Here is a 26,555-nt window from a genome sequence, read left to right on the forward strand (position 1 = left end):
AGAGAACAGCATCGTTCACTCTCATTTGTTGTTTGTATGCAGACTGCAGAGGGTCGAGTTTGTCTTTGACTTCAGCTCTCAGTAGGCGTAGAATCAGCCGCTCCAAGGTCTTCATGATGTGAGAAGTGAGGTCTTCTGGTCTGTAGTCATTAAGTTCAGCTGGACATTTTATTTTTGGTACCGGCACAACACAGGAAATCTTCCACAGTGCCAGCACTCGCCCCAACTGTAGACTGAGTTAAAGTTAAAGATCTTGTGGAGAGGTTGACACAGTTGGGCAGCGCAGTCCTTGAGCAGCCTTGGACACACACCATCTGGGCCAGCAGCCTTCCCAGAGCAAAGTCTTCCCAGTTCCAACCTCACTCATCTCATCTGTCTCTGTGACAGACAAGGATAAGGGGGGGGGATGCTGCTTTGGAGATGTACACATAATGAAGAGGAGGAGGAGGAGCAGCAGCAGCATTGCCATTGGCATTGGGTGAGGCCGCTGTATTGAATCTGTTGAAGAACTGGTTGAGTTCATCAGCTCTTTCTACATCACCCGCCACTGGCTGTCTTTTCTTGTTGTTGTAACGAGAGATGGTGTTGATTCCTCTCCACATTTCACGGATGTTGCTGTTCTGTAGATTTCTCTCCAGTTTCTTCTTGTATTCCACCTTTGCCATCTTTAATCTCTTCTTCAACTTATATTGTACTAGTTTGAGCCGTGCTTTGTCACCATCTCTAAAAGCTGCCTTCTTCTCATTGAGGATTGCCTTTAAATCACTAGTAATCCAAGGTTTGTTTTTGTGGAAACAGCGTACAGTCCTAGTGGGTATGACCGTGTCTCTACAGAAGTTGATGTAATCAGTAAAGCAGTTAACCTGTCTGTCAATGTCCATACTGTTCTCCTCTGTTTTCAGCAACACATTCCAGTCTGTACATTCAAAGCAGTCCTTTAGAGCCTCAGTTGCCTCTGGTGTCCATTTCCTGACTGTGAGTTTAGTTGGAGGCTGCCTCCACACACAGGGTTTGTAACAAGTCTCCAGAAGAACTAAGTTGTGGTCCTATCATCCTATTGGGGGTAAGGGAGTAGCTCTGTAAGCTTGTTTGACATTAGCATACAGCAGATCAAGGGTTTTATTTTCTCTGGTGGGACAATTAACGAACTGTGTAAATCCAGTCAGTCTGACGGCAGAAAAGGAATATATCTCCATTTCCGAGCCTTGACTTTTGCACCAGCACGGCAACCACGAAAACACCTCTTCAACTCAGCTGGAATAGGGTGATCGTGTCCTCCAGACTTGCTACGTTTCAATGAAGGAAGCTCCTCTCTTGAATAAACCCTTCTCTCCACAGAAGTATCCATCAAAAATATTTTAAAAAATACATAAAAACTTAGCAAATTTATGCAAAAACAGAGAGCTACCAAACTTTTGCTGCTCCTCCATGAAGCGCATTCCAGAACTATCCTATCTCATTTTCTTTTCTTCTGCACTTCCTCTTCGTCTCTCCCTCCTTCCTTGCTTCCATCTATACCAAGGATGGGCAACTGGAGGCCCAGGGGCCGCAAACGGCCCGCACCCTCACTTGAAGTGGCCCTCAGTACAACTACATCATGCATTTGAGCATGAAACCTTAAAAGTGCAGTGTAAAAATGCGCAAAATGACTTCTAGCAATGAATTAATCAAACCTTTTTTATTCCTATTTATACTGTTATATATGCATTTGAGCATGAAATATGTTAAGTTACTGCACTGTTAACATATTTAAAATTGCAGTTTCATCATATCTGGTGAAGTGCACGATCCTATATGTGGCCCTGTGGTAGTGTCGATGAAAAATTGTGGCCCCCTCCAGCATTTAAGTTGCCCATCCCTGATCTATACCCTCCACTGTCCTTTATTTCTTTTTCCTTCATCCTATTCTCCCTTACTGTCCTATGTCCTTCATTTTATTGCTTCAATCCCTCCTATCCTTTCCAAATACTTATTAATTCTTTTATTCCCTTTTTTCCATTTCTTCTTCTCTTGTATCTTCTCCTCCTTGTTTTGTTCCCCTTCCTTCCTCTGTTTTTTTCCTCATCTAACAGAAATTAAACTCCACTTCAGTGAATTGAGAGTTTTTTATTTTACTGCTCTGAATCTCCAAAACAAACTCCACATTGTCCATGCACTAACTCAGTCTCAAATAAATAACCATTATTTTTGCCCGGCTGTATCTCCTCTGGCTGCTCTCCTGTTTCATTATGTAGAATTCATTCATGTTCAGTTCAGAACAAAGACCATGCGGACCCTGCCAGCGGCCACTTGTAAATCTGTGTATTTAAAAGTACCTTTTAACACAGCCATTAGAGCCGCTGAGTGTTGTGAGGGAGTTGTGTTTTGATGATGTCAAAGTGTGCTGTGCCAGGACTTTCATCTCCCACTCCTGCTGGCTTCAAACGGTCTTTCAAATGTGTCCGTGATAGGCCAAGGTAACCCACACCCGCCCTCCGCCTGCAGCCCGACGCTGTCCTCCATCACCCTGGCACGACTGGATAACAAGGTTTCTACTCTGGGGGTAATGTCAGACATATCGTAGACAAAACAAGATGCAAAAACATATGAAAACATTTCGTCAAGAATTCTCACATAATACATATATATACACACACACATATATATATATATATACATATATATATACACACACACACACACACATATATATACATATATATACACACACACATATATATATACATATATATATACACACACACATATATATACTTATATATATATATACACACACACACACACATATATATATATATATATATATATACATATACATATATACAGAGAGAGAGAGAGTTTCGTCTGGGGCTCCAGCCCTGATTTTCTTAAAAGCCCTTCAACTTGTGTTATTTGCCCTTACAGTCTCTCTAACTTGACCAGCAAACAATACAATAAATATTATTGTGCATGAGGTGTAAAGATTTGCCTTTGTCTAAACAAACACACTAGATAAACATTAAAAAAAGCACAACAATGACATAGAAAAAACTATGAAACTACAGAGCCCTCGAAGTGAAAAAACAACTTGAAATCTTGACTTTGCAACTCATGATCTCACTACGTACAAGATAAACTTAGGTTTTGGCCAGAAGAACTTTGAGGCTTAATTAGGCTGTTTGGAGGGAAGTGCCTGCAGACACCATGATCACGGTCACCCATCCGAAGTGAATATTAAGTAGCCATGTGGAACGATCAGACGTGAATATAAGTAGCCGTGGTCTCTTCACTGTATGATTCCATCAGACCTTGAATCTAAACTGTTAAATCCAAGTCGGCACCTATGCACAATTCCATTATGTTTTACAGACATTTGTAGTTAACTAATAAGGTAAAACATTTTGTTTATGCTGCATTTTGCTGAACTTTCACTTCCCTTTTTGTATCGTGCGTCAGGCACTTCCTTCAAAACAGCCTAATTAAGTCTCAAAACCTAGGTTTATCTCGTACGTAGAGAGATCTTGAGTTTTAAATACGAGATCTCGAGTTTCAAAGTCGAGATCTCAAGTTGTTGGGTTTTTTTGCTCATGTCACTTCAGGGGCTCCATAGTATGTTTTTTCTGGGAACCGTTATTTCACTTTTTTTGTATTAAATAAATCTGAAACTAATTTAGCAAGCACGGCTCTCATGCTATGTTTTCAAATGTTGTCTTGAATCAAGTGAAATGTTTCCAAACAGGTCAAAGGTCTCATTATATAGAACAGATGCTGATAATGTGCACAGCGAGATTTCTTAAAAGGCCGAACTGATGAAACGCAGCATGAATCTGATGAAACACTTGAACGTGCACCGGCTGAATTAGAGAGCAGCGAGATGCAGCGCGTTTGATTGTATGAAGAGCACTTACTGTGTGGACGGCAGCCAGCGAGGAGCTCCGTCTCCTCTGAGGACGCCCACACAGTGTGAAAAACACCTCCATGTTGGACTCATCATGGCCGCCAAGCACGCTGCTGCGACTGGAAACATTTAGCAGGAAGCCAACGTAAACATTCGTCCGCCAACTTGTGGCTGCTGTTGATTGTCTGACTTGAAGTGGAAAAAATCTGAAGTGTGTTCAAACAGCTCAGCTAACAAGCAGCGGCGTGTAGGAGCACAATTAAAGCCACTTGTGAGTGTTTTTAACTCATAACTATGGCAAATATCTTTGTCTTTCATAATGTTGATGTGGCTTCTTCTATTGAATGAGATAATACTAAAGTAGAAACCTTGGTGTTTGTCTTTCCTACAACTGGATAAAATGACCTCTGCCCCTCAAGGTTTGTGCAGTAAGACCAAATGTGTCATGTCATTTTCCCTCTGGTTAGGTTCCAGTTGAACTAAACCAAGGTAAAGATTTTTCTCATCTGTGCTTTTGAGAAAAAAATCGGCACCCAGAAGGGAGAACTTTAAGTTAGTTTGCTGCTGTTTCTCAGAGAAGTCTGATATTCCTTAGTTGATAGCCAGTTAAACAGTTTTTTTGGTTTGTTTTATTTTCAACATTAACAAAAACTGTTGCAGTCTGCTTACAAAACTACGAAGTGATTTTTTAAAAATTTGCTGCAACCAATAACAACATCAACCCTGGAACTGAAGATAATAACTGCTGTCGGACTTACTCAGGAAGTCTGTATTTCACTTAAATTTTCAGACATGAAAACAAAACTAACTAACTAACTAACAAGTAACCAACTTATTTTAAACCTAAAAGCCAACGCCATCAACATTCTTTTTCAGGTTTTTCAAATGAAAATGCTTACTCAACGATTCACAGTAAGCTAACCAATAAGGTAACGGCAGCGCTACCTCAGTCATCACTGTGCTCACTCGTCTGCAAGATGGAAACACATGAACAGTCGAGGACGTGTAGGGAAAGCACTCTCCATTGTCTTGCTTGATTTAAGGGCTAACATACCATCTATGATAGCAATGCTGTCATTTTTTTCTGCTGCGATTTTAGGATTCGTAATATATAAAAGAAGACCAGCAACTCCTGTGTTCTGCACGGTAAAATAACAAATTTTGTCAATGTCTGTCAATGTCAAAATCTACTATAGTGTACACATCAACTTATACTGACAATATTTTAAGAATATTTTCACGGTGTTCCTTTATCGTCACACAGCCCTGTTTAGGGTAAAGTGGGACCTGTCGGCCGGGCAAACTGGAGCCATTATCTATGCTCCATCAAGACTCCACTGACAAAAACAGTAATTTTACCTCGCAGAACACGGGGCTTTCTTTCCGACATACCATAACATTGTTAGTACGAATGGATTTCTTAGATCTTCTAGTTCCATAGGATTTCTATCTTGGAACCTTGAACACTACAACTTTTAAAATAAAAAGTGGGCAAAATGTCGGAACCCTAAGGGGTTTTATCATTCAGAAACCCGTCACAAGGGCACAAATGTATCTAAAGGTTTTGATGTCAATTAATTGAGGCAAAATATAAAAAAGCTCTATCAAAACACTAAAATATTGATCTTACAGTAATAATTAAAACACTGTCCGTATCTCTTTTTCCCTCCTCTCTTTTCTTTCCAGAGAGGGAAATGAATCGTGATCCCATCCAAATACCCAGCAGATATGCATATAATTTCATAATTACACAACCAGTTTGTCATTCAGCTCTGGTACACAGTTCAGTGAAGAGCGCCTCTTCATTTGTTTGGGAATAATGTTCCACTCTAACATGCGGCGCAGCACAGGGTTACTCTAGTAACCTTTTCTATGAATAGTAAATGTCACTGTAATCAATTTTAGATGGGGCGGCTCTGCAGGTGGAGCCTGCAGCCGGTTGGGAGGAGGAAAAGAGGTTGAAGTGAGCTGCTGCTGCTGCTGCTGCTGCTGCTGATGGAGCGTGTGTGCCTCCGCCTACTGTAGATGGTTTCATAAAGGCTTCGTGAGGTAAACAGCCCTGAGACTTAAAGAGCACAAATATCCACTGTGAAGAGCTGAGAGTTTGTTTATGTCACATACCTGTATTTTATCAATGCCCAGTGGTGGAAGAAGTACTCAGGTGTTTTACTGAAGTAAAATTAGTAATACTATCGTGTAGAAATACAAATAAAAGTCCTGCATTCAGTAAAAGTACAAAAACATCAACATTAAATCTTAAATCCATCAAATCCATCATACTTTAAGTACCAAAAGTAAAAGAATGACCCATTTAAGATTCATGGCGAATTAATGGATTCATCACTTTAATCTTGCAGCATGTAAAGGTGGATGTTAATAACATATATTTGTGAGCTTACTCCCTTTTTTATCTTAATCCTTAGTATTACATAATATTTTATGGAAGACCATTATAATTTTCCACATATTTGATTTGAGTAAAGATGAAAATGAAAATGCAATAATACAATTTACACATTAATTTTCACATTTTATGGGTAGTTCTATGGCCATATATTCAACTGAAAATGGAAAAGCTAATTGTACAATTTAATAACACAATATTCAAATCTAAATTTGAACATTATAATGCAATATAAACAGCGCAGCCTAATTTTAGATTTGTGAATGCATTATTTAAATGAAATTAAAGTGTTATTTTCTAATTATTTGTAAATGAGAACAAAATTTAATATTTAATTGTCAGAGAATTGACCTGCTCCACAGCTTTGCCATTTTCATTTTAATATAGATAATTTATTGAAAATGTATTCATTTTTTCAACTGAAATATATAAAATGTTTCCAAGGTTTTCAGCTGTAGAACATTAGTGTGGGCAAAAAAATATTATGACGGAACTTGATTTCAGTGTATTTCCGGAAATAATCTATGACCAATCAATTCCAACTGATGTCATACCTTCTTGCTTACTGTAAGAAGCCCCGGAGCTCTGCACTGCTGGGAGGAGGAGGAGGTTTGGGATATCATGTCTGACCTGGAACAGAACTGGGTTCAACAGCTTCTATGGACATCATGGCAGAGAGAGGTGAAGAGGCCAACAGGACATTGATGAAGGAAGCTAAGAAGAGAAAAGGAGAAAAACAAAAGTTGGCATAGTTGTCATGCAGAAAATTTGGAATGGGAGTGTAATACTATGAAGTCACACTTATTTCAACTGGGTATGGTACTGTGGTTGGTGATGAAAAGAAGCATTTCTGTTTAACTCTATGGAGTCTTGGGCTATTTTGTCCATTTTTGAATCCTTTTCATGTCTTTGTAAGTAATTTTGTGTCTTTTTTTTGTCATTTTGTGTCCTCTGTGGGGGTTTTTTGTTGGTCATTTTGTCTTCTCATTTTGTGTCTTTTTTAGTCATTTTGTGTATTTTTTGTTCCTTGAGTCCAACATAAAATGTGCTTTTGAATCTTTCTTTTACTTTCAAAACACTATCATGCTCAATAAAGAATTTTAAATGTTGCACATGTAAACAAAGGTTGCAAATATAACATATAAGAGGGTTACATCCAGTTCTATCATTTTATACTAAATATATTTGACCTTGTCTCCAGTTTTACTTGGTATATCATCTTCAAACTGAAACTGGCCTCATGGAGTTTACAGCCAGAACAGACATCTGGATGTGATGAAGAAGTCATGCTTTGGTGCTTTTGGTGACTCCAGAGGGTTAAGTAGGGATGCACCGATATGTTGGCTGAACATCGATATTAGCCAATATTCACTGTGTTGTTGATCAGCCTATCGGCAGTGGTCTTTGTTTGTGTGTTGTGTTGCATCAATTTTGCACCGGCTAAATGTTGCACTGGTTATTTCTGGTCAGACTTGGACAACAGTAAGCTAAAATACCCAGCTGCTGATCTGGAGAAGACGCCACTGGTTGGATACGACTCTGGCATGATGTAAGAGGGCCATGCACATGTGAAAAAATGTCCTTTTTTCTGTTCTAATTGCATTTACATTTTATCACATTTATGTTTCATAAGATGCTATGTAAATACTGAAACATTCTTCTCATTTAGTAGATAGTTGTTTAACTGAAAAGGCTTTTTACATACAGTTATTTAAAACCTTTTCCATGTAAAAGGAGGTTAAATTGAAGGATGTTTCATAAATTTGGATTGTTTTTGCACTCATTAAAAGATATGAAATGCTGAGTGACTTTAAAACATTTGTTTGCTTCTTTGGCACAAAGTGTGGACTAAAAAACAACAAAAAAAACAATATAAACAAAAAAACAAACAGCATTGGCTATCAGCTGTTTAAACATTATATCAGTCCAAAATCTAACAAAACACCCTATTTAGAAGTAAAAGTTACATTTTGAATGAATATAATTTTGTTCAGTGGCCTTGATTCTCAATCTGTGAACAAAAAAATTTAAATTCTGATCTGCCTGTTGGATGTTGTCCTGTTGGCTCAGTGGTTGAAGTTGGCACATGCCTGTGATGGGAAGTGAAAATTTCAGCTCACAAAAATGATATTCTCCTCATTTCATTCTCATATTTTCTTTCTGTCTGTGTCTGCTGCATTATATGGACTAATAAAGTAAGCAATTTCACCTGAAAAGCAAACACAGGAACGCCGACAACAGAACATGTCTGTGTTTAAGACACAGTTAAAGTCAGATCAGGTAAAACCAGATCAAAATGGTTCCAAGTAAAGACCAGATAAACCGTGTCGTCAAACAGGGGATAAACCATACACGTTATTTAAAATGTACAATTACTGTTAACATTACAGCCTGTTTATTAAAGCCAATAACTATTTATATTTTCATATTAGCCACATTTTTATTACTGTAACCATCATGCCTGGGCTCCGAACCTTTTCAAATAAGTAATTTCAGTCATTTTAACCCCATATTTATCTTTATTTTGAACCTAAATCAGAAATTGCTATTCATAGCGTCACATCAAACTGATTTATTTTTCAACATTTCCACAGGTCGTGTTGATTAAACAATGTAATTTGTTGTGTTTTTGAGGATTTGTTGTGTAGAATTTACATTATGCTATTTTAAAGAAATTTTAACTGTTCTTTTAAGCAAAAGCCACATACTAGCACCTCTGAAGATCTCTAATTAACACATTACAGCTTTTTTGTTTAATTTTTACAAGTGTAAAAACACCAATTTATGGTGTTAAACTACCTATTATTCAACCTCCTCTGTTGGAATAAAAACATTTTTTGTTTAAAAAGAGCAATGGCTTGCAGACAGTTGAGACAGGAGTTGATGATACAAAGACATATTTTAAATAAACCATGCTTTCATGCAGAGTCGGAATATTCATAAAAAGGAGTTCCCGTCTGGAAAAAAATCACTCTCAAGTTTGAACATAAACTAAACGTATAATTGTATATACATTTTTTTCACACAGGAATTTGTAGTACAGTATTAGCTTGTAGGCTAACCATGACCTGCTGTCCACATAGTCCTAGAAAAGTGATTTATTAGCATTAACTTTGATAAGAAGAATTCGGGGAGGCTGAAGAAATATTTTAGCTTTCAACATGTTTAAACACTGACCATTAAAATACAATGCATCTTCTTTGCAGGATCCATTTTGTTAAAGCTCATGAGCAAACCAAATTGGAAGAACAACTTCCCAACACAGGAAATGGCAATCCAAGGAGCAAGTGAATGCACCGTTAGAGACTGAGCTAAGCTAAATCGGAATTTGCAGGTACATTCGCATAGAAATGTGGACAGGGAAAAGTAGAAAAACAGAAAATTCATACTGAGAGGAAAATGCCACACATACTGTACTTATTTACATCCCACTTCTGTTAAATTTACCATAAAGCTAGGGAGAAAAGAAGCAGCTGAAGGGTGAGGAGACATTTATGAAACTATTCTCTTGATGTATAATTTTGCTGTGAAGTAAATACCACCTGATTGAAATTGAACTGTTCTTAATTTTGCTAATTGACCCGCTCAAAACCTCGGAGACCCAGCAGGTCATGGAGAGCCTCGGGGCCTCTCAGGCTGAGCAGAGTGTCTGCATCTCTAGCTTGTCCTCAGGACACAGAGCTGATAACGCTGCATGCATTATTTAAAGTCTATCCAGCTCCCTGTGTCATAGCATTTTAATCTGCAGCCTCTCATAACCTGCTCTCTGCAGGGCTTTTGTTTCTGTTCGTTCTCCTGGTGGTACTGACAGAGAGGTCTCTGTTAAAAGACAAGTGTGATCTTTTTTTAAAGTTTCTAATCAATCAATTACCAACAATGAACTAAGTTTGTTTAAAATGGATTGATTGCACTTTATTTTTCATTTAAATGCTTCATAGTTTTCCTGACAATATCAATGTCATCTGGTTATAATTTAATGGACAAATCTTTATACGCCATTTCCTTACTCCCCCCTTTGCTTCCACTCTCTGTGACGTCATTTTACATTCATGATTACTTTGGTTGGTAGAGGCCGCTGCTAAACAACACATGTTCATTTCACAGCCCATTGCTGAGAACAACCTACTGTCCCTACCAGCACGTGGAGCAGGCCTCATACAATTAACCTGTAAATTAACTTCTGTGTCTAAATATGTATGTATATCTCTTTGGCAAACCCAACAGCAGGGACAAGGGATGTTTCTGATTTTGGATAAATTACTCTGAAAAGCACAAATATTGTGACGGAAGTTGCTCGTTAATATTTTGGGGTAAAAGCCAGCACTAACATATCAGTTGGCCGAACGAGTACAGATACAGATAATGTTTTTGGATGAACAAATACAGATACAGGTAATTTTGTTGGTTGAACGAGTACAGATGCAGATAACTGTTTTGGTTGAAAATCACGTTTCTTTATACTTCTAGAGAAGACCCACCTCTTGCAGCCGATTCTTCTCCAAGCAACAAGGCAACCTGGTGTTTCTGTAGGAGGATAGTTAGTGCGAGCAGGTACTCCTGAGGGAGTTTGATGATATATAGTCAAGCAGTGTGACCTGCTGCTTTGAATGCTTCACCATCTATCTTTCTTACCCCAGAGGAAACAGTTTTTTCCTGTACAGGATTACTTTCTCTCTTTGTGTGGACGCTGAATGTTTGTCTTTGTTTCTAATACACTGGCAACAAATCTGACATTTAGCATTGAAGTTGTTGTCAATTATTTGCAAAAATACCTTGATTTGATTTAATTCTCGTCTCATTTCAACAACGTGAATAGAAAAGGAAAAAAAATGGACCCAGGAGAGCAGAGTACATCACAAATACATGTTATTTACTTGTTTACTCGTGGAGTCAGATGAGACATGTATGATTCAGTTCTTTGAAAACACACATAATATCCCTAAAATTATAGGCTGCAGGTGGAAGGGAAATGCATGTTGCTTTAAGGGAAGCTGTTATGGATGACAGGTAATAATCCGGACCAGTAGGGACTCTTCTCCTCCTCAACATTCACACAATAAGCTGAGTAGAGGAAAATAACTCCAGAAATGTGACTTTAGCATATCCTACATGGCTCCTTTTAACAGGAATCTTACTTTACTACTCTTAAGATTCAAAGGCAGAGGAGATTGATAGCCCATTTGCTTTTTCGTGGTTCTAACTTCGCTTCTAACTTAGCCCTAATTTCCATTTCCCCCCATTGTAGCAATCCAGAGACCAAAGGGAAGACAGAGAGAGCTGGAAGCAGTTTAAGCTGTTTCGACCTGGATCCCCCTGTTGATTTTGACTCATTAATAAGTTCAAAAAATATTTAGCATTCTGCCAGTGCTTCGCTCTTATGCGACTTCACTTCATCCTGGCACCTGGGCCTGCAGGTAGTTAAATCTTGTTGAAATCTAAACACCTTACAGGAACATTGATTTTTTTTTATTTTTTTTTAGATTTTACAGCAATATAACTGCCATGCTGTGCACACTGTACCGTGTTAATTCTCAGCGTGGAGGCAACAGTTCATCTACATTTAGAAAATAAAGCAAAAAAAAGTGGAAGGAGGTTCAGTATCACTTTTTTCTATCTACCTTTATCTACTGCATTATTTTCTGGATTAAATACTTAATATTTAGGTTGATTCTTTTTATTTTTTATTTTGCTGTTCAATACAACAGCTAGAGAAAACGTGTTGAAAAACAGGTTAGAAAAAGAGATCATTACATCATAATGTAGATGTATCATTAATCAGACGCTGCTCCACAAACAGAACATACTCTTCAATCGTGTTATTTAAATGAGGCTCATTAGCATGATTTCTGAGGTCTATGTAAACATAGAGAGGGAGAGAATAAATAGATTGTGTGTAACCTGTAGTAATCCCCCCCGTGGCAGCTTACATTTCCTCCCCTGGTGGCTTCCATATGCTGGCAGAGCCGACCAGGTGTGTTATCGAGCTCGGAGCATTACCTGAAGCAGCAGCTCACGCAGCAGGTGGAGCGTGACTTTCACCCTGCAGTTACTCAGAGAGCTCCAGGTCTTTGAATGTTTCATTTATATTTAACCCTCATTTTGTTAACTTATCCTTGGGTTGATTTTCTGAACATATAACCTTTTTTATGCAGCTTTTCTTAAAATTAAATTACTATTAGCTCCCGTCTGTTTGATGTTTCTAGATTTAAGTGCTTCGCTTGAGGGGCATCTAAACCTCAACTAAAGGAAGAAAAAGCATTATTCTGTCTCAGGTTTTCCCACATTTTCTCCGACAATCCAGCCACTCTTTCCTTTCATCCTGTGGCCGACTCTACCGACAAATTTTCCTTTCTGAACTAGTGCTCTCTCCATTTTCATTTTTTTCAATATTTCAGATCTTGTGTAGCTAATTCATCCAAAAATCCATGACTGGAGCGCTCATGAACCGCCCTGTCCTCTAACATCAAAGCCAGGCTTTAACATTAGTGCTCATTGCATCAGATACCGTGCAGAAATAAAATACATGGTAAAACTTTTGCACTGAACCTGGACTCGACTTCAGTTTTACACAGAGAAATCTAACTTTGTCTGCAAACTTGAAAATAAAAGTCTCATCTAGGCACAAAATTGAGGTGATTTAAATCTTTCATTTTCCGTTTCATATTTCTTTGTTGTGACTGAACAAAGAGCTGCTGAAGCTCTCACAGGAACTCTGCCACTCATTCTGTATGCTGCATGCAATCATGCTGCCATTTTCATCTCAGCGACACGAAACAGGAGGAGTATGGTGTGTTAAAATCAGACAGACAGACTGATGGAAACATTCTAGATTTCTTTATTTTATCTCCTCTAAATTCAGCCTGGCATTCAAATTTGGAATGGTTGCAAGAATTAAAAATAAAGGTCAGTGGGTTTGAACAGTGATTTTCGGCACAGCGTGAGTTTTTAATGATTGTTTTATTTATTTATATTTTAAGCAAATGCAGCATGCACACACAACGTGACTTGAAGAGGTCTACACCAGACTGAACGTATGTTTGATGTCTGCATCACAGAGCAGCGAGGTGGTTCAACCTTTGAACAGAAAACAGAGTCTTTGAAATCTGTGATGTCAAACGTCACTTTGATTGAATACTTCTAACTGTAGGTGAAGCTGGTGAAGCGTGATGACGTTTGAATGGCAGACCTCTCCTTGAAATTGAATTAAAGGTACCAAAGAAGTTTCCTCATAATGTGCATCTATTATTCTTAAGTGTTTATCTCTTCCATCTTATAAATGTCTTAGAATGTTAAGAAATCTCTTCAATATGTGACATCTCTGCAATTCCTCAGACTTTAATCAAAAGCCCAGATAGTTATTCAACAACTGTGCTGAAGATACACCCAGACGAAAAAATATTCCATCTGCTGTACAATAAAAAATGTTTCCTGTGTTATTAATGTTACAGCATTAAAAATCTATCTTGGCACAAGGCAAAGTACAGAGAACAAGACCGAATATTCAACACTAAAAATATACACTTCAAACTTTACTTTACTACATTAAATATTAAGTCAAACATACAACAACTGGAAAATACAAGACAGCTTGTGAAGAAATGGTTTTCCCAGTTTGGTGTGAAAGAACTTGTCTAGGCCTGCACAGGGCCTGACCGCAACCCCATGCAACACTTTTGGGATTTATTTTCATGCTGACCATTCGACAGACCTGACAGATGTGTCCTAACATGTGGTGTAAAGCCTGAAAGCAGTAAATTGGAGGCCGTCTTAGCAGCACAATAATGCTGAAACGCTAGAAAATGTAATAAAATAACATTGGAAACAATGAATGAGCTTGATATTGCTTTCTCCGCATATTAGAAAAGGAGGGAGTATGTCTGTGTGAAAAAATATGCAGTTTTTTTTACCTTCTAGGGACCATTCCCAGTATAACCACTATCCTTGTTGAGCCCAGTAGTTCTCACAGGGACCAAAACCCTGTCATAATGCTGCAAAACATAATTACTTATTAGATCCTGGTTGTATTTAGGAATCAATTAGTTATGGTTATGGTTTGGGTTAGGCTGAATGAGATTAGAATTAGGTTATGGTAAAGGGCCAGGGAAGGCATTCCGTAAAAGAGGGTCCCCCACAAGTACAGAAGTACTGGTTTGAGCATGTGTTGTAACACATTTTTGGTACCTAGAAATTAACTGGTTGTAGTGTAGGGCTGTCCAATGAATGGAAGTAAATGCAATGTCCTAAAAAGATAGCTGTGCAACCTTTTGGTCGGTTCTCACCTCAGAGAGACCTAAAAAAAGCCTGTTTGGGGCTTCACACTTGGTTTGAAGGTTCAGATTAGAATTAGGTTTAGGTTATGATAAGGGACCAGAGAAGGCATTATGTAAATGAGGTCTCCACAAGTGTAGAAATATAGGTTTGTGTGTATGTCAGAGGGAGAGTGACTCTGACAGCCCGTCTCACAGCTGGGATACCCGGTCCTCAGGAGTGGGGCGAGCAAGCCATGGGGGCGCAGGTTATTTTGGGAACCGCTGAGAAGGAATCGCTTATTTTCGCCGCCATCCAGCCTTCCCCCCTAGCCCGACCGCCCCCTCCTCCCCCAGCCTCCCGCTGTCTGACAGCTCCCTCTGTTAATTTGCACAACCTCAATTAGCCTTTAGCAGGGAGAATAAAGGAAGTGGTCAGACAAAATCCTTTAAAAGGGGCTATTCACTGCAGACAAGGGGACTGTGTGTGTGTGTGTGTGTGTGTGTGTGTGTGTGTGTGTGTGTGTGTGTGTGTGTGTTTTTCTGTGTGTGGGGCTGAGGGATAAAAATACATCTGAGACTGAAGGTGCGTTTGATGTTTGCACCAAGCAGCAGCGAGGCGGTCCAACCTCTAAACTGGGAATCTTTGAAAGCAGACCTGTGATGTCAAACGCCACTTTCATTGAATAAATGAAACATAGGAAGGGACATATATTAATATATGACAGTTCTTTTTTACTCGCTGACTTTTTTCATTAAAATAGATTAAACAGGTGGAAAAAGCCAGAGTCCCCTGTTGATTTCACCTATTATTGAGTAAAGGGAAGCCAGGTCAAACCTGCATTTTCATTATCACAGCTGTGACATATAGATTGTGCAAATTGGGGTGAGACTCAACACGAACACGGTGTCAGATTTCCTACATACTTGAGACACTCTGGATCATAGCTGAGATGTCTCTTTTGTGCTAGGACTGGCAGGTATCTGGTGTTTCATTTCTCCAAAGACGTCTAAACATGACACTTGGTGTTATATTTAGTCTGTCATACATATGAGGATATATTGGCTGTCAATTCCTTTAATGTGACAAATCCCTTAAAGAGGTGAGACTGCAGGGGCACATCCCGTATACTAGCCCGGGTTCAAGTCCAACCTGTAGCCCTGTCTTCCCTTTATCTCTGTCCTCACTTCCTGTCAGTCAACTGTATAATTAGAATAAAAGGCGATAAAGACTGAAAAATAATCTTAAAAGAATAACGATGGTAATATTTGACGATTTTGTTTTTGTCAAAATCCTATGAAAATCCAAAACTGGGGCATCCCAGTAGCTCAGTTTATCTTGACTTTTTGCCTTCTGCCTCAGATCTGATAAACACATCAAACATTATTAAACACACAAGTGACTGACAACTTGCTGATGTGTTACATAATGCATATTCCTTTGCCTCTGTATAACTGTGTTTTTACTGACAAAACTTTATGCTGCAACACGGGAGCAACAGAGGAAAAACTCCTGTTAAGGTTAATTTATTCTCTGTAAAAAGGCAGCTGACGGTGTGTGTGTGTGTGCGTGTCTCTGTGTGTTTGTGTGTGTGTGTGTGTGTCTGTGAGGGAGGGTGTAATTGCTGAGATGAAGATAGAGGTTGATGTTTTTGTGATCGGGGCATTAGTAGCCATCTGTGACCTTCCTCTGTGAAGGCAGCCCACAGCTCGGGATTCTGTGGGGGTTATTGTGTTTGTGTGTGTTTGCCTTCAACACATTCCAGCAAAACTCTTTTGACAACGTGGTGAGCAGCACAGGAACTGTTTATCACCACAAAGTGTCCCTGCAGTTCCCTTTACTGTCGTTTCCTTTTACAGTTTTAGTTAAGGCAACAAGCCTAGCTGAGATTAGATTTAGATTTATACGCATAGGTCCACACTTTATTCGCAGCCCTGCAAATGAGATCTGACCCAGGAACCGACGTGGCCACGTCCCAACTATGTTCAGTCTAACTAGGTCAGATATGATGAGGTTGTATTGCCACGTGTTTCGTGCCTGTGTGTCAGTATGCCGAACACCCAAGTGGATCCAAGTAGACAATCAGCTTTTACACGTGGTGCATCATAATCAGTAAATAATCAAAAAAATGTTTTAGATCTTAAGTGTAGAGTAGTAAAAGTAAAAGTGTTCGTTTGACCCATCCACCAACCCTTCTGCCATAAATAGTCCTTCTCACTCTTAATACTATGCCCCCTCACTTCCTCATTTCCTCCCATCATAATGGCTATGGCCACTAGAGGTCGCCGCCTACCAATAAATGTCAATATGGGTCGCAAAAAGCTGCACCTGCAGGCTCACATTTGCTGTACTTTTATGTTATCTATCAATTAGAATGCATTACTTTTCTAATGCATAACTATGAACAGTGAATGAGAAGAGCCTAACTGTTTGCAAATAATGCTGCTGCTAACAATGATGTCTTTCACTAAATTAATCTATTTGGGTCGTTCTAATTCATACGTATGCAAAGAATTCTTTAGTTTGTTAACAAGCCTTTTATTTTGGATTATTTTGCAGTAACTATTTTTCAACTAGAGTCAGGCGTGAACAACACATTTGCAACAAAAAAGTTTGCTCTCTCTTGACATATAACCCCACTTTCATAAACATTGATATAACCATATCTTCTCTACATGTGATGCCTTTACTTTTTATCTCCCCCTCTCTTTTCCTCTGTCAGCTTCCCTTTTTTGAAGCTCATCTTGTGTCTGTCCTCATCTTTCTTTCCCTACTTTCTCCTCAAAATCCATTTTAATAAAATCATCTCTGACAGCACAAGTATAAAAACTCACCTCACCTGTTTTTTCTATTTCTCTGCTCCCTCCTGAGCAGTGAAAACTGAAAACAGAGTGAGTCACAGAGCAGAAACACAACCAGAAAGATAAAGAAAATCACTCAGCTTCTACTTTGCTTGTGTAGCTGACACTTTCCTGCCATCTGCCTGTTGACTTTCCCTTTCTTTTTGTTCTTCAGTATTTTATTGTTTGACACGGAGCTTCCCAATTGCTTTTAATGTCAAAAATCCCACTCAAACACTTAAAATTTTGTTTCTTAAACATGATCTGGGAGGAGACAGTTCATATGAACTCTGTCAGGGAAAAAAATAAATACATGTATACCAACTATCCATGGGTTTTTCTTTTATGATCACAGGTAAGTTGTTGATAAATACCAATAACTATGTGAAGTCTTGACCAACTGACCATTCCTCTCAGTAAACACTCACTTACGCTACACAGTACATGGCGCTTACGGTTCAAAATTATTTTTCTAAGTCCTTAATTTCAAACCATTATTGACAATAGAATGCCTTGAATTTCTAGTCTGCAAACTTTTTGGATTTTGCTCATCGTAATGACTTAGCTTCAGTATTTTAGCATAATATCATGTGGGCCTATGAGAACATCAAATGCATATTGTGTTTTATATTAAAACAAGTCAGCTTGAAACATTAAAAAGTAAACTTGAAACTTTGGAAGCTAACGTTAGCTGAAATAGCTAGCTAGCTACACCTGATAGAATCGGCTAGTTGAAATTAAGAGATTTTATCTACTGCTGTCTAAATTAAGGGATTCTTTTGAGTAGCAAATCGGTCACTGTTGTGCACTAACCTACTAATGGTAGGTTTTAGTGTCAGTTCAACAAGATTTTTGCTTTTGAAGCTTATATTTGCTTTTGAGTAAAAAAAAAAAAAAAAGAAGAAATTTTAGGATGTTTCCAATCTCCCAAAGCTCTTTACATAAATTAATTCTGTTTTATATTATTTTCTTACGTCAACCCTGGACAACATTTTGGCGAATATGACCGAGATGCATAACAACCAACAGTCAGTCGCTGTGACAGACAATGAAAGTATAAACAGGCTCCGCAGCAGGAACACTGATGGACAGATTGACAGCTCGAACAGAATGGAAATTCACCCGGGGCAAGTTAGTGGGAAGGTTGGTGGGGTATCTTTTGTCACAGCATTCTGGGAAAAATATTATAAACCCTCTAAAACAATGGTGGTAGACAGCCAATGAATATCCACTGTGAATTCAAACCAAGAAAATTTATGAAGCCATGAGGGGATTCAGATGAGAGAGAAAAGGGAAGGAAAAAGTGACAACATTTTGTGCAATAAACCAAAATATGCACAGTTAAAATGCATTCCTGGGTTATTTTTAAAGGATGACACATCAGACACAATGTGCAGCTTTGTTCAGTTGACTGTTCTGGTTCAGAGTTCAAACCTGATGTACCGTATCTGCATAAACCAGAGCTCTATCTGCAGTGTAGCACTGATGAGGCCGGAGCGCTCTGACCAACAATAGACGGATGATTTCCTGTCTGCTGTTACCATATGATTGAAGGGGGAAAAAACCCAGAGCTGTCTGGGTCATCTGAAAACTAGGGGACTGACAGGCATGAATGTAATTCCATATGTAGACTGTGTCATTTTCTCACAGTCGAATGTAATATTTTGTCCCAAATAACATAACTCATTTCATTGAAGCAGTGTCTGTGCATTTAAATGAGAAATACCAGCATTAAAATTCCTCCAGGACCAGAACAAGTTTTAATACCAACAGAGTGAGGACATTTTGGAAAGTGAGGACAGTTCAGCTGGTCCTCACTTCTTGGAAGGCCTGTTTGAGTGTTAAAGGCCTTTACAACACGAAAACATGAAATTACAAAATATTCTCTGCCAAATATTTTTGTTTCAAAACTAATCATTCCGGCAGCGATGCAAAATTTGCAACAGTTTGCAACAAGTCCCACGAAGTAACAATATCTCAATTTCTTTCTAGTTTTCATTTAAGTCTTCAATTCACTGCAGTTTAGCACAGCACAAGACATTTAAGCCCTTATTATATTAAGCTACTATCATCTGCCATTCCCAAGTTGGATGTGTAGAAATGCAGATTAATTGAAACTGAATAGATTTTAACCCTACTTTCTGAAAGAAAAGAAAACGAAGTAAATATCTGCCTGAGGTTGGAGATAACATGTAGTTAATTTGCGTCTTTTTCTCCACACAATACAGCAAACATTATCAAACAATCTCAATTACATTTCCACAGCTTGACAAAGAGCTTTCTATACCACTGCAGTGTAATTGAACATTCAACATGCTCGTGGACATCTGGCCATGCATGTGCGAACACACACACACACACACACACACACACACACACACACACACACACACACACACACACACACACACACACACACACACACACACACACACACACACACACACACACACACACACACACGCCACAGCTTTCCCTTTATTATGCAACACTAATCTGAAGCCTGTGCTTAAAAGCAGCCATTGTGTGGCAGACCTGCTGCTGAGTTAAGCAGCACGGCAGAAATCTCTGGACTATTGGCAAAAACCAGTCAAACTGTACCATCACAAGTAGATGATAATTACTTACATGGTTAACATAAACAATAATAGAACAATATAAATGAAAGTATAAATACATCAATTGGTGGTAAAATTGTCAAATCTATCTGTGCAGGTCCAGCTAACCATGTCAAGATTACTACTATTAGAATAAAATCTGTTACAGGCGTAAGAACAGATTGAATTATCTCAATGGTACTGGATGGATTGCCATAGGAACATGGAAGTTATATGGTCAGGAAAAGTAGTGCCAAATGAAACAGCTGTGGATAGCAACAAAAAACGTTAGACATATCGTTAAAAAACGTACACATAACGAGTATAACATTTTTAGGGAGGGCCTTTGTTTAGGTGGTTAAAATACATTTTGTGTGCATCTGTGGTCTGTTTCCTGCCTCCTGGAGCGCACCTCTGGTTCAAACTTTGAACATACAGACCATCATCTACTGCATCGACTGTGGGTAATTACCTCAAACAACCCCACTTCAAAAAACCCAAACTATCCATTTAAGACGAAAAAAAGCCTTCACTATAAGTCACAAAAACATTTTTTTAAAACACATTAGCCAGGGGTCCCTATACTTCTGTTGATGGCCAGTTGAATCCTTGTTTCTAACACTTTTGGAGGGCTGGAGTCTATATATTTTAAAATTTTAAAATGTACCTACTGTTATTTTTCCCGTCCTGACCGTTTTAGTTTGGGGGTTTTTCTGTCTTGCCCCAGATAAATTGTAAAACTGACTCCTATTTCTACAGGAATCATGAAAAAATGTTTGCTTCTAATACGCATAGGGTCCCCTTTAGCATCAATTTTGAAGTATCAGTACGCCATGTCAGTTTCTTCTCGTTACATGCAAAAATAAACTTCTGTGCTTGCAGAAAACATTCAGGTTCAGACACCATAACTACTTCGTAAAGTTTAGGCAACAGAACTACCTGGTTATGGTGAGGGGAAAAGGGGTTTTGGTTACAATATCTACATCTATACATAACTACTTGGCGCAGTTAAGAATGTGACATTGATTATTATTACATTATTCTGTTGGTTTCACACAGGTGCACGATAACCAGTCTCCCGGTTAAAGTTCAGGGTTAGTTTGTTTGTTAAAAAAATTGCTGTTTAGACGATATCTACCGCGATATTTTGGTTTCTTGTATAACACATATACAATATGTTATACACAATATAAATGATAGCCCATTACCTATGATATAAATGATCTGATGCCACTAAGAGGTTGCTTCTTGGCCAAATGTCAGACAGTTTAGGTTTAGAGAAAGAAAAAGAAAAGGCATGATTGACGGATGGATGGATGGATAAAACCGGATGTGATGAGTTGTGTTAAGCTGCTGATGACACTATAGCAGCTCAGTAACGGTTTCATTCCAGTATATATCTATAATCCTCTCACTGTATGTCTCACACACACACACACACAGACACACACACACATGATGGAGCAGTTGGTCACGATGCCACTCATATGGACCGGAAATGTGATCAATGCTGATCTTCTCTTGGCCGTGGAGCAGCAGCAGATGTCTGACCTGGTTTAAGCAGCTGAATACAATTCTCTGTGTTTCTAACCACATACTTAAAACTTAATTTAACTTCTATTTCCTGAAATAAAAGGAAATTAAAGTGAGGACAGAGCCTCCACCACTGCACACAAGAATAATTTCAGGACAATCACCAAAAACAAATGTGTCACAGGTCTCCCTCTAGTGGGCGTAAATGGCATCACATTCATCATGTTGTATTTTATGTCATTACAACTTTGACACAATTTGACCTGACCTGACAAAGTGCAGGTGGAACAGGGAGGCATTATGAAAAATGCAGGGTTTATTTTAGCTTTGAATGCAGCTCTACATATAATAGATCAAAGACATAAGAAGGACAAAAAAAGCTAAATCATGTTTGTTTTTCTAATTTGAGGTTTTTTCTTGAGGGAGAGATCCTACACTGATACAGGGAGAACATGCAAACTCCACACAGAAGAGCCAGACTTGAACTCTTGACCCTCTTGCTGTGATGTAAGAGCTGTGTTTTATTATATGTTAATGTGTTAATATTTTTATTAGCCTTTGATGATCTTCCTGCTGGGTGTTTTCTGTCACCTGCTATGCTATGGAAGAATTATCCTATCTTTATTCAAGAGCGTAGATTTTCAGTTTGAGAGCATAAATTGTCTTTCTCGTGCTCAGATTTGTTCTCCTCATGCTCACATTTTGCGCTCGCACTCAGATTTCTGCTGCTTTCTTTCAAAATGTGTGCGTGCACTTAAAAATCACATGCTTGTGCTCACATTTCTTCTTCTTGGACACAAACATTTTGCTCGCACTCAAATATGTCCTGTGCGCACTGAAATCTAAAGTCTACGCGCTCAGATCTCAACTCTGCGCTCTCAAAACTTTTGTGCTCGCACCCAGAACACGCACGTCCTCTCAGGTTGAGGTGTCTGCTCAGACTGAACGATGTCCCGCCCTGTGCTTAAACTAGTGTGTTTCACCAGCCAATAGGGAGACAGCTAGATTGTGGCCTGGTCTTAGGTGCGTTCCCTAGCTTTTTTGAGCGCTCCGTCGGGGCGGGTATATGGTCTGTTTGTAAAACTGCTTCTCTCTTAAAATACACCAATTTACCATATTAGCCAGCTATTTGAATCGTCACCTATTTAAGACGCAGCATATTTATGTAGAATTAATCTTAAGTAGTCCTAAAAAGAGCTATGGTAGTTTAGATTATATATATATATTTTTTTTCTATTATTATTTATATATATATATATATATTTTTTTTTTTTTTTTCACCTGCACAGTGGTGTCACGATAGTCCAGTGGTGAAGTACACTACCAGCTGTTGCATTTTAAACCATGGGACGTCGGTTCGCATCCCGTCCGCCGCACTCTTGCTGCATGTCTTATTATGATTTAAAAATTTAATTGATAAATTAATGTAACAGTAATACAATCCGTGTAACCAGCTGATTCTCTTATTGCAACGTGTATCACCGTCCTATTTACGCGGTCAAAGCCAGGGGGCGCATAATTAGGCTAATGTTGGTAATACTTTCACTTTCACAAGAAGAAGACTTTGAGCAGGATTCGGAGCGCGGCAGCGAATGAATGGGAGACAGATGGATGGCCAAAGACCTCAAGTAAGTTCATTGCTAAATGTTGCTACAACTCAAAACACTTGTACTTATCAACATATATAGCGGGCCTTTGTCGGCACTAGGGACAGAAACTCATTATGAATGAAGTGACGTCAGCGGGGATTCCCTTCAGCTCGCGCATCATTATGTGTGCCGACCTGCAGCTGGTACGATCATACGTTGCCAATTATTGTTCTTTTGTAGTACATGTTACAATGAAGGCCCGCTATATATGTTGATAAGTACGAGTGTCAAAATGATTACTGTACTGCTATTGAAACTACTGTATATGATCGATGTGTTTTGAGTTGTAGCAACATTTAGCAATGAACTTACTTGAGGTCTTTGGCCATCCATCTGTCTCCCATTCATTCGCTGCCGCGCTCCGAATCCTGCTCAAAGTCTTCTTCTTGTGAAAGTGAAAGTATTACCAACATTAGCCTAATTACGCGCTCCCTGGCTTTGACCGCGTAAATAGGACGGTGATACACGTTGCAATAAGAGAATCAGCTGGTTACACGGATTGTATTACTGTTACATTAATTTATCAATTAAAATTTTAAATCATAATAAGACATGCAGCAAGAGTGCGGCGGATGGGATGCGAACCGGCGTCCCATGGTTTAAAATGCAACAGTTGGCAGTGTACTTCACCACTGGACTATCGTGACACTACTACCAAAAAAAAAAAAAAAAAAAAAAAAAAAAAAAAAAAATATATATATATATATATATATATATATATATATATATATATATAATAATAGAAAAAAATAATATATATAATCTTAACTACCATAACTCTTTTTAGGACTACTTAAGATTAATTCTACATAAATATGCTGCGTTTTAAATAGGTGACGATTCAAATAGCTGGCTTATATGGTAAATTGGTGTATTTTAAGAGAGAAGCAGTTTTACAAACAGACCATATACCCGCCCCGACATAGCGCTCAGAAAGGCTAGGGAACGCACCTAAGACCGAGCACAAAAGTTTTGAGAGCGCAGAGTTGAGATCTGAGCGCGTAGACTTTAGATTTGAGTGCGCACAGGACATATTTGAGTGCGAGCAAAATGTTTGTGTCCAAGAAGAAGAAATGTGAGCACAAGCATGTGATTTTTAAGTGCACACACACATTTTGAAAGAAAGCAGCAGAAATGTGAGCATGAGGAGAACAAATCTGAGCACGAGAAAGACAAATTATGCTCTCAAACTGAAAATCTACGCTCTTGAATAAAGATAGGATAATTCTTCCATACTATGCAACCTTGTTACCAAAAATTACAATGGTGGAAAGTAACATACCGGTGTGCACTTACAAAAAGTACAACTTTAAGGTACTTTTCAGAGGAAAATATTTTACTTTCTTCTCACTACATTCCTCTGAGTTACAAGCTATTAACAGAAAAATGGATTATAAATACAATGTTAAAGATTAAACCAGTCGTTCTAAACCTTTTTGGCTTGTGACCCCTTACAGAAAAACAATGTCTAACTTGGGCCCCATATCATGTTTCAGACGTCTATGAGCTGTAAGCAGAGTGAACTACCCTCTAAACGTCTCAGATGGTTTTAATTTGAATAATATTTTAAGACCCAGTGGTACAACTCTCCAACATTTCATATAAAGAACTGAGAAAAGTCTAAAACAATGACAACTGCAGAGGCCCTAATGTCCTGAAAGGTGATATTTTGATATCATGTGTTAATAAGTTATTCATCTCACCTGCATGAGATTAAAAAAAAAAAATCACCTTATGAGACTTGAGGGGCTCCATCGAAAAATGATTTCAGTATTAATCACTTAACAATACGATCACTTTGGATTTATGAACATTTATGTTCACAAAAATACACTATATGGACAAAAGACCTGTTAATAACTAAATTCAGTTGTTTCAATCAGACCCCTTGCCACAGGTGTACAAAGTCAAGCACCTAGCCATGCAATCTCCATTTGCAAACATTTGTGATGTAAAAGGTTCAAAAGTTCTGAAGAGCTCAGTGACTTCAAACTGTGATAGGATGCTACCTCTGTAATAAGACGGTTTGGGAAATGTCATCCCTGCTGGATATTCCACGGAACACTGCAAGTGATATTGTTTGAAAATGGAAGCTTTTAGGAACAAAAGCATCTCAGCCACGAAGCAGAAGACCACGTAAAGTCACAGAGCGGGCTCAACGACTGCTGCTGCATAAAAGTCACAATCGCTCTGCTGATTCCATAGCTTAAGAGTTCCAAACTTCCACTGCTATTAATTTGAAACTGTGCGGCAGGAGCTTCATTACAAGGGTTTCCATGGCCAAGCAACTGCACACAAGCCTTACATCATCAAGTCCAATGACAAGCGCTGGATGGAGTGGTGTAAAGCGCATCGTCACTGGACTGTGGAGCAGTGGAAACGAGTTCTGTGGAGTGACGAATCACACTTCTCTGTTTGGCATTCAGATGGTCGAGTCTGGGTTTGGCGGATGCCGGGAGGATGTTACCTGCCTGACTGTATTGTGCCAACTGTGACGTTTGGATGAGGAGGGATAATGGTATGGGGCTGTTTTTCAGGGTTTGGGCTAGGCCCCTTATCCCCAGTTAAAGGCTATGTTAATGCTTTGGCAAAACAAGACATTTTGGACAATGCTATGCTTCCAACTTTGTGGCAACAGCTTGGGTAAGGCCCTTTTCTGTTCCAACAGGACTGTGCCCCAGCGAACAATTCTAGGTCCATAAAGACATGGTTTGATTTGTTTGATGTTGAAGAATTTAACTGGCCCGCACAGAGCAATGACCTGGGTGCCTCTTTCATCACTGCTTAATTACTGCAGATAATGATTTATGACTAGTAACCTTGAAACAGGCATTCACGGGGGGCTCTTAAATGCAGCATGGTCACATGCTTCAACGCCACATTCCAGGTAAGAAAAATAATCTACCTGTAAACCGATGAGGGTGTTTTTTAAGGAGAAAATACTTTCATCACAAATCTTGTCATTAAATCAGCTTGTAAAGATCAGTTTAATCTCTCATTCTGCTGTGACCGACACTCCTTCTTCAGTTTGTCTCTGTCTAATCATTAACTTATCCTTTCTGTTTTTTTCTAAACACTAATCACAGCGCAGGCAGATTTTTTGTCATGTGCTTCTTGTGAGCACAGAAACTGGCTGCTCTGCTTTTTTTTTTAACCCGCAGAGACGGTAAGTTCCTCCTTTTTATTCTTATCCTAAACCAGCTTTTCATGAACTACAGAAACTACAGACTACAGAAAGTGAAAGCAGGTAGGAGCGGAGGTAATAAAACAGCGGAAGAAAAGCTGGCAGAGCATTTTCTACCTGAGCTACGCAGGTAAGGAGACACCTTTTTACTGCTAAAACAATGGCGCTCTGTATGTATATAGCAGGTTATTTAGCGTTAAACACTGCTATGACACAGTAGCTTT

The 26,555-nt window shown here is 38.8% G+C and overlaps 1 protein-coding gene and 1 long non-coding RNA gene across 5 annotated transcripts in view; one reads left to right on the forward strand and one right to left on the reverse strand.

Annotated features, from left to right (window-relative positions):
* Window positions 1–3,709: 3,709 nt before the first annotated feature.
* Window positions 3,710–26,555, reverse strand: part of LOC131988194 (uncharacterized) — a 35,183-nt gene continuing 12,337 nt past the window's right edge. The window contains exons 2-3 of the long non-coding RNA XR_009395861.1: window positions 6,836–6,995; window positions 3,710–3,996 (exon numbers count right to left, since the gene is read on the reverse strand). This is a non-coding gene — a long non-coding RNA (uncharacterized LOC131988194). The remainder of the gene's footprint in view (window positions 3,997–6,835; window positions 6,996–26,555) is intronic.
* The window catches only part of exoc3l4 (exocyst complex component 3-like 4), a 33,585-nt gene continuing 33,299 nt past the window's right edge, over window positions 26,270–26,555 (forward strand). For 2 of the 4 annotated variants that reach the window (XM_059353258.1, XM_059353257.1), the window contains exon 1: window positions 26,270–26,461. The gene's annotated coding sequence lies outside the window, so the exon portion shown is untranslated. The remainder of the gene's footprint in view (window positions 26,462–26,555) is intronic. The other 2 variants (XM_059353261.1, XM_059353260.1) reach the window with 2 other exon arrangements.

This window comes from Centropristis striata, chromosome 16 (genome assembly GCF_030273125.1).
Source record: "Centropristis striata isolate RG_2023a ecotype Rhode Island chromosome 16, C.striata_1.0, whole genome shotgun sequence".
NCBI classification, from domain to species: Eukaryota; Metazoa; Chordata; class Actinopteri; order Perciformes; family Serranidae; genus Centropristis; species Centropristis striata.